This window comes from Falco punctatus, assembly GCF_963210335.1.
Source record: "Falco punctatus genome assembly, chromosome: 4".
In the NCBI taxonomy this organism is placed as follows: Eukaryota; Metazoa; Chordata; class Aves; order Falconiformes; family Falconidae; genus Falco; species Falco punctatus.
In genome coordinates this window covers 64,722,837-64,731,319 of record NC_137583.1, presented here as the reverse complement: position 1 = coordinate 64,731,319, position 8,483 = coordinate 64,722,837, and the positions used below count along the sequence as shown (strand labels likewise).

At 40.4% G+C, this 8,483-nt stretch overlaps 1 long non-coding RNA gene across 1 annotated transcript in view; it reads right to left on the bottom strand.

Annotated features, from left to right (window-relative positions):
• LOC308062613 overlaps positions 1–5,144 on the bottom strand; it is an 86,256-nt gene extending 81,112 nt beyond the window's left edge. Inside the window, exon 1 of the long non-coding RNA XR_013927645.1 lies at positions 4,868–5,144. This is a non-coding gene — a long non-coding RNA (uncharacterized lncRNA). The remainder of the gene's footprint in view (positions 1–4,867) is intronic.
• Positions 5,145–8,483: the final 3,339 nt, after the last annotated feature.

Here is an 8,483-nt window from a genome sequence, read left to right as displayed (position 1 = left end):
CTATGAAATGCAAAAAAAAAAAAAAAAAAAATTAGCCTCTTTCTCCTCAGACCTCGGTTCAATTCTCAAATGTTAGCTAAATCTTTGAAGTTTAGGGCCTTTCAGAGAAGGATTCACTGAGCTTGTAATGAAACCTGAAAGTGGGTATTATCAGGCTTTTGATTTTTTTTGCCAGAAAAAGCATGCATTCCTGTATGATACATGTTGCAAAACTGGTTTTATAATATTAGAGTTTCATCATACATGAAGAAGTCTTTTCGCCTCTTTGATTTCTGCTGGAAATACCTGAGAAGGTAAAAATGTAAAAATTCAGAACCATTGTTCTCTTCAGCAAACAATGTTGCAGCTAGTGTTTCTCCAGAACAGCATGTTGATTTTCATAGTGAAAAAAAGAGGAAAAAAACCCAAGCAAAAGGAACAAATCTCTTAAGTAGGAAAGCTACTAAAACCATCACAACTAAAGCAATTGTCTAGAATTCTATCTACAAACCCTCCATGCTTTTGCTATATTTACATTAAAGTCACTGAAACACATTTACATGCCAATAAAACAGTGAACAGACAAAGATTTTTCTGCCTGTAGCAAAGTGCTGTATTCCAAATTTAGCTCCAAATTCTTTAGCAGATCAGGCCTCAGTACGTTTTACTAGACAATTTCGTTGCCTGACCCCGGGCTTTGGTTTCTGTTTTTCATTTCCACTATGAGTTGTTTACTCTTGATAGAATGACAGACATGCTTCCCTCCACAGGTCACAGATCTATCAGTGTACTGATCAGCCTGCCAGGAATATCATTACTGCAACCAACATGTTCATTGGCAAGTTAACATACCATTCATGTGAGAAACATTGGGCCAGTTGCACAGCTGATGTAAATCATCATTGTGGAGCAACATTGATTTACAGCAGCTGAGAAGCTGATGCGTATCATCCGCTAGCCAAAACAACTCCAGTCATCCAGTGATTCCAGTATCCCTTTCCAAATGCGTATTCCCACACAGAACAGCAGTCTGTTGTCAGGTCATCCGGATGTACAATTGCTTATTGAATGTTCCCATTCCTGGAGTATCTTCTCTCCATTTACAAAACAAGTAGTCTGATGCATATTAAAATAAGGAATTATGATTTATTTCTAAATACAGAAGCATTTTGTAAAGATGATCCATATGACCATGGAATAATTTTATTTTTAGTCCCATTTTTGATAGGAAAGTCATGAGAAAGCAGTATTGGTAGAAAATTGATGTTAATTTCTTCCCTCTTCCCCTTTTGTTTGGGCACACATATGTAGATTTGGGAATCTTTAACTGCAAAGCCCTCTATCATTCTCAGAGGGGTTTGTCCTGACTGACCTAAGCCTCATCCTGGTTCTAATATAAAACAGCTGAAAAACTTCCACTCTGAAGAAAAAAAATGGAAACAAGGCAGAAGGTATTGTCACTAGACACATATTTGCTGCTTGTAAAGCAGATATATAGCTCCCTAGGCCCACTTTAAAACCAAGGCCAAGATCTGACCTCAGTATTTTCCTCTCTGAGCAGATGCTTAGCTATGAATTCACTTGTCATTTAAGAAAGAAGCCCTTGATATTTTTTTTCTCCTTCCTTTACCCTAATAATAAATGTTCCTTTAAAATGATTGCATTGACGTTTTCTATGTAAAGATTTTCCTCTAGTGTTACTGGGAGCATAACACTTCATGAGATGGATTGTATGTAAAAACTGAAGCCATCACTTTCCAATAACTTGAATTATTTTTCCAGAAGATTACAATTGATTCCTGTGCCATTTCTATGGGCAATTTCTCAAATGCAATGTTTCAGTTTGGGAGTAAGTATTCCTATGTCCTCAGATCAAGACTGTAAGCCTGCTGTACAATGTCAGGAAGAGGTGGAGAGAGGAGCCAAATGGACTGACTGAAGAGAACCCTCTGCATGTTGTCTGTGCTACAGAACCAGTGAGAAATGCATGCAAGCAGAAGTTCAGGGACCGTGATAGGTCTGTGGTTCTGCATCTATGAAGAAATGACATCACTCAGCTTTATGAAGATGGAGCTAGCTTCATACATAGTGTCCAAAACGCAGCAGGTTATCTGTTCAGCAACCTTCTCATGATTTTCAGACTCTGAGTCACCACAAAGAATGACACACCACTGGTAGACCTTATTCATCAACTTTTTACCCACTACAGCTGTGTAAAACATTCACCGTGAAACAAGAAACCACCCATGACTCCTCTGGTTTCAGGTTTCCTTACAAATTCAAAACTTAAGTGAAAGTCATTGTGATAGGCTAATGTTTGTGAATCTGTTGAGAAAAATAGGCTGAGTTTCAATGATTTGAAGTGTGGGAAATGAACGGCTTTTCAAATGATACCAAATGTTATATGAATAGTAGATCTGGCTAATTCCGATTTTTCAGTTTGGATTAGTCTGGAATTTAATGCTTGGTATAGCACACAGACACTAAATTTAAGAGAATACTGTCAGAAACTGCTGTAAAGCAAATATGTTAGACGTAATGCAGTAGGTGTTTCAGTAAAGAAAGGTACAGGAAACTAAAATACAAAATCTTTAATATGGATTTATAGAGGATTTGGGAAAAAAAAATCATGCAAAGTGGATATAGTGAGCAGACCTGATAGAGTAATGTAAATATGGAGTAAAAGTAAAAGATATCATCATGAAGAGAAATAAGTTTCAGATAAGACTGAAATATTAAATACAGTGAATTTAATAAATATGGACAGGTCTGGAGGCAGCAGCAGAGACAAGACTGAGCCAAAGTGGTTAGTTAGTAGTAATGAATATTTAATTTTTGTACTACAGAGCCTCTCAGAAAATTTTCTGTGAAACCGTGAGCATTTTTCATAGCATAGGAGAATTAAATCATCATTTCTTGTAACATGCAGAGAAGCTACTTCCAATGTGAATGTACTGTTGTTGAAAATATTTTAGGTTTAAGATACAAGGACACTGCTTGTAAGACCAAGGGTCTAATTGTCCTGGTAAAATCGTGATTGACTGCTGTAACCATATCGGATACCTCAGCACTGTAGACCCTTTTTCTAAAGATCAGGAATGAGGTCAGACTCATCTTTCAATGCAGGGTGTACCCGACTCTTCAGAATAAGGACAACTTCATCTAATGGATTTTCAGGGAGGATGTTACTATGGACATAAGGATTTAATTTGCCTAATTCTGAACTCTTTCCAGCATTACAGCTTATCTTGGCTTACAAACGGACTTTCAGAAAATACTGAGAAAGTCACAGCAGCTGTATCAAAGACTAGGAGGCTGCAGCTCCTTTTGCTGGTCTATGCAGAGGGGCTCCTGGATCTAGAAGGACTGCCGTGGCTAGCGTTCATTGCCTGAACGGCTGTGGTTGGGGTGACAAGTGCCAGTTTCCTTGGAACTGCTTGAAGGTGCATGTTCATTAAAATCTTAAGGTTTCAGTCAGATAATACTTTGTCAGCTATCCATACAAGTAAGAGTAGTTACTTTGCAGGATTTGTTGTTCATGTGCTTGAAATTTTGGGAGTCCCTGACAACAAACCAGATGTTTAGGTGAAGCGCAGGCTAGCACGGCCAAGCTAGATGACTCTCTGAGTGAAGCGGAGCTGCTTCGGTGCCTGGAGATGAGTCCTGGAGAAGTCCGACTGCTTCGGACAAATGATTACCCGCAGCTGGCGAGCTCTTCCTACTGTTTTCAGTTTACTGCTAAGTAACAGGCTTAGGTTAAATAATTCTTGTGACAGGACCATTTCCACAAGGTAAGTGTAGTTAGGACACGTTAGGACCAGGAACTCTTGCAAATATTTTGGATTAAAAAAAATAATGTAAGCTCCTGGACCTTGGGTTTTGGTGCTGGCCAAATGTTTTTCAAGTGTGTGGTAAATTTGATTTCTTTTCCACCAAGGCATTCTATCACGGCAAATTTGATTTTCCCCTCTGTGTTACTGTGTGGTTTTAAAAGCGATCGGGAGGCTGAGCTATAGGTTAGGCATACATCCTTGCGACGTGCTGTCAGCCCGGCATTCTGCCTCGCTGCCACCCGCAGCAGACCGCAGGCACTCCGCACCACCCAACCCCGCCAAGTAACAGAGCTTTCACGGACGGGCATTCGTGACGCCCGGCTGCGCTCGGCTGTTCCCTGCGAGGCACCGGTGACCCAGGCGGAGCGGCGGGTCGGGGCCGAGGCCGGTCGCTGTCCCCCGCGGCCCCACGTCCCGCCCGCGCCCGGGAGGCGGCGGCCGCTGTGGGCGCGTGGGCGCGGCGGGGCCGTGGGCGGGGCCGGGCGCGGCGCCGCGCTCGCGCAGGACGGCTCGAGGGCGACACCGCGTGGCGGCGGCGGGAGCGGACCCGCGCGTGGGGGGGGGCGCCCATTGCGGAGCGCCGCCCGGCTCTGGAAAGACGTTCAGGCGGGCAGATGGGGAAGTAAGTAGTCCTTTGTGTTTAATCCAGGATTAAGGAAAACATCGGGGTTTTTCTCTCCCTATTTGTTGTCACTTATGTATTCATTTCTCTCTTTTTTGTCCCGTCCCCCCCGCCCCCCCGGCGTTTGCTGCGCCGCTAGCAGCAGCTTGCACCTGAAAAAGAACGCCTGACCCTCTCTTCCTCTTTCTTTTATTATTTCCCTCCGCTCCTCAAGCCGGCAGAATAAAGACGTGCGAAGAGGGGACGCGGGTTTCGGCACAAAGCTGCGCGCAGCTGGAAGGCAGGGCCCGGCGCGCGCCCCGCGGTGCGGCACAGCTGTGCCCCGACGGCCGCCAGCCCCTCGCGCTGCCCACAGCTGCCCCGATGGCCGGAGGGGCCGGGGGGGGCTGTGCTTCCTGCTCCGTCCTCTTCCCTCCAGATTCCCCTCTCCTACCTGCCTTGCGAGAAACCAGCCGTGCAGACTTTACGGGTCTCGTGGTCTTCCTTGGAGAGGCGTGTTAAAGTCATTACGGAACTGGAACTGAACCATGGCTTCAGCTGCTCTGTGGTACTTTAAAGTCTTGTAGCAGCTTGAAATCTCTACAGAAATAGACAGAGAAATCACTAAATTATGGTGGTGTACATGCACCTCAGCTTATTTTTCTGTAGTCTGTGACTCTGACATATTACAAAATGCAACAGCACGAACTGACAAGGCTATTCTTTAGTTTCTATCTTTGTAGCATTACCTGTCTCGCATACTTTGTATATACATCATCACCATCAGCCATGTCTCCCAGAAGAAAGCCTTGTTGTCTTCACCACTTTTTACAAGACAGCGTGATAACCCAGACGCTGTTCTATTCCTCAACGGGAACAAGTACGTAAGTTTATTGCTGCAGTAAAAATAAGTGTAAATCGGCAGACTGGCTTGATTTTAATGTTTCATACTGAAGATTATCTTGAAAGCCCGTGCCTCAGTTGTTTCCATGTCCATGGGAAACTTGCCAAATACTATATTGACTCTCCCACTCTCATTTGCATACATTAAAAAATATAGGCCAAACTTCTTCACTATGGAATAGAAACCATGCTCACATACATCTCAAAGCAGGCTTGAGAGCAAGGATTTGGTACGTTCTTATCTTCTTTGACAGTTCCCCTAGAAGTTAATGTTCCGTTTGAACTGAAAAAGGTTTTTTACATAAACATCTACTGTTTGAGAAATTTACTGTTTAAACATGGAAAACCAAAGACAACTTTAGTCTTCCACTGGAAATTTTACAACTGTAAGAGAATAGTTTTCTTTTTAATTTCTTTGAAAAAAGGTCAAAACCCTCCCCATCTGAACATTTTCTGACTCTCGATACAGAAATCTTGGTGGCTGCCTTTCAGTGTTAAATGGTATGTTGTGTATAAAATCAGTTATAATTTATTCTAAGCCTTTTGAGTTATGTGCAAGGAAAAGACAGAAGTTTTCTGGTTTTGTAAGCAATGAGGTGCTTAGCTGATTTATTAAGCGAACCTGTATGTATTGCTGCTAACCCTTCTGGTTTTGTCATGAGTTTACACTGCTTCTCTTAAGCAATAATCTCTTAGAACTGTGTAATTTCATGACACTCCACAATTTTTGTTAAAAATATTATATTTAGACATAATTCAAGTGTAAATTGTTTGTGAATATAAAGTAAATTTATCTCTAAGGCTGAAAAAACCCAGACAAAAAGAGGAATGAAATATAATTCATATTTATTTTAACTACTGTATATTCAAACCTACCTTATGATTTTATTGGGTTTTATTCTTAGTTTTCAACCATTACAGTATTCTATATTTTAAAAAGTAAATAAAAAGTGGGAAGCACTCACTATTACATTTCTAAATTAACTCTATGTAATTTTAATTAAATAGGCTAAGCACATATAATTTATTGTTTTTCAAGACAAAACATCCCATCCAAAACACTAATCCTTCTTGAACCATGCATTATCATTCCCTTCCACCCCACCCACAAAAAACCCTTGCAACTCAAAAAGAAACAAAACCAACACAAATCACTAGCTTCTAGTGACATTATTGCAAAGTAAAAATATAAGTCAGAAGCAGCAATGTTTTAGTATGTGGTAATCTTATAAATGATAAAATTCCTTTCTTATCTTAAACAACTCAGTAGTGTAAATCAGTAAATAAATATCAACTTTTCATTGACAAAATATCTTCAAGAGAAGAAAAAACAGTGCAATTCATTGGAAATTTATACTATATCTTTAGTGTGTTTTTTAAAAAAATTGAAGGCAAAGATGATCACTGAACCTTGACTGACACATTTGTAAGAGTGGTTTTGGTCAGACTATTAGAATTCCAGTCTCCGTTTAACACAGAGAAGGACTACAGCTGTTCCACGGTTTTGGTGAACACCATTGTCCAGCTTCACAGTCAGTAGTTACTATTTTCTCTGTGCTAGAAATATCAAGTCTTCCCATTGTCTGAGAAAAAATAAAACTATTTGTTGGTATAAATATTTTAGACTTTTTTGCCTACTTGCAAAGAAAACTGTCCAACTCTGAAGCATCTCTGGAAACCCAGGCTAAAACAAAGAGTAAACCTTTGGTCAACTTGAATTGTTGCAGTGATGGTTTTCTGTGATCACCCAAAGGCTAACCTGCAAACAGTTTTATGCTAACATCATCCCAAACATACGAAGACAAAATCTTCTCAAATACTTCGGCAAAAGCCCTGTAAGTCACAGAATGTGACACTATAGGAAACTTTAGATTCCTTACATCATTGAATGACATATTATGTACCTGGCAGAAATCATATAATGTTTCATATAGCTCCATTCTTTGAAAGATATAGGATGTCCAATTAATCCTTCAAGGCAGAATTATTTATGTTGGATTTCAAACTGTGGTTCTCTAGTCAGAAACAAAATCAAGGCAACTTCTCCTACTTAAACAGGTACAACAATGAAAATCAGAAACTGCAGTTCTGGGTGGATGTAAGTGATAATTTTGGTGTTGGCAATGATTTCTCAGGCCCTGAAGTCTGGAAAGGAGTAATTAACAGATGGGATATTTTACTACCAAGAGATGGGACCAAAATTATTTTCCACTGGATGAAAATTGCTCAAAGGGAATATTTTCAAAACAAGGCCTCCATGGATCTTGATTCCTATACCTAGAAGCGCAGAAGAATAATGCAATACTTGCCATTAGGGCAGGAACTCGATCTTATTAGGTGTCTGTATAGCCTTAAGGATTAATGTAAACCAAAAAAGGATTAATAACGTCCATAGCTGGTCTCCTAGTTCTGTGAGTCACAAACTTTGAAGAGGTTTGCGTTCCCCTGCCCAGGCCAGGATAATCTTTCTTCTTGTGCTGTGTTAGCAGGTGAATTATCACACTCTGAATAGAAATCAAAATTAAACCCCCACACACATTATATTCATCTCTGCCCTAGGAAACAAAAGCTGATTTCAAATGAAGATTACTATCGGTGTAAAAGCCTCAAAAACATATGTTTCTAAACTTTCCTTATTTTATTTCTTAACAGTTGAAAAGCTGAAAATATTTTAGTCTTACTGTAGGTCTTACACTAATGGTGATTTACCATTTAGTCATCCATTGCCAGGAAACATAGTGCTGTAGTCTTACTGGGTGACTGAAGTGGCCTTTACTGAACTGTAAGCATGACTAATTATTAGGAAAGTGGAGTGCACCATCAGAATTTGAGAGATTTATATTGTTTGAAACACACGTTTCCTATAATAACAAGAGTCCTGGTTTTGCATTTGTAGCCATATGAGGCAGAGAACCATAAAAAAAGGAAAAAAAAAAAGAAAGGGGAATGTTTACTGGAAGCACTGTGTGCCTAATGAAAAAATCACTAAGGTTAGCAGTCCTGCAACTTCAGTAACTACTTAGTCATATAAGTGTGTGCTGAGCTACTCCTAGCCAGAGGACATAAAATGCTTTCTCAAGCTGCTATGTGCAATTTTAACTAATAAGGCCTCTAATATAGACAGGCAAACCTCAGAAGGTTCCAAGTTTGGACTCAGTTGCAGTAAG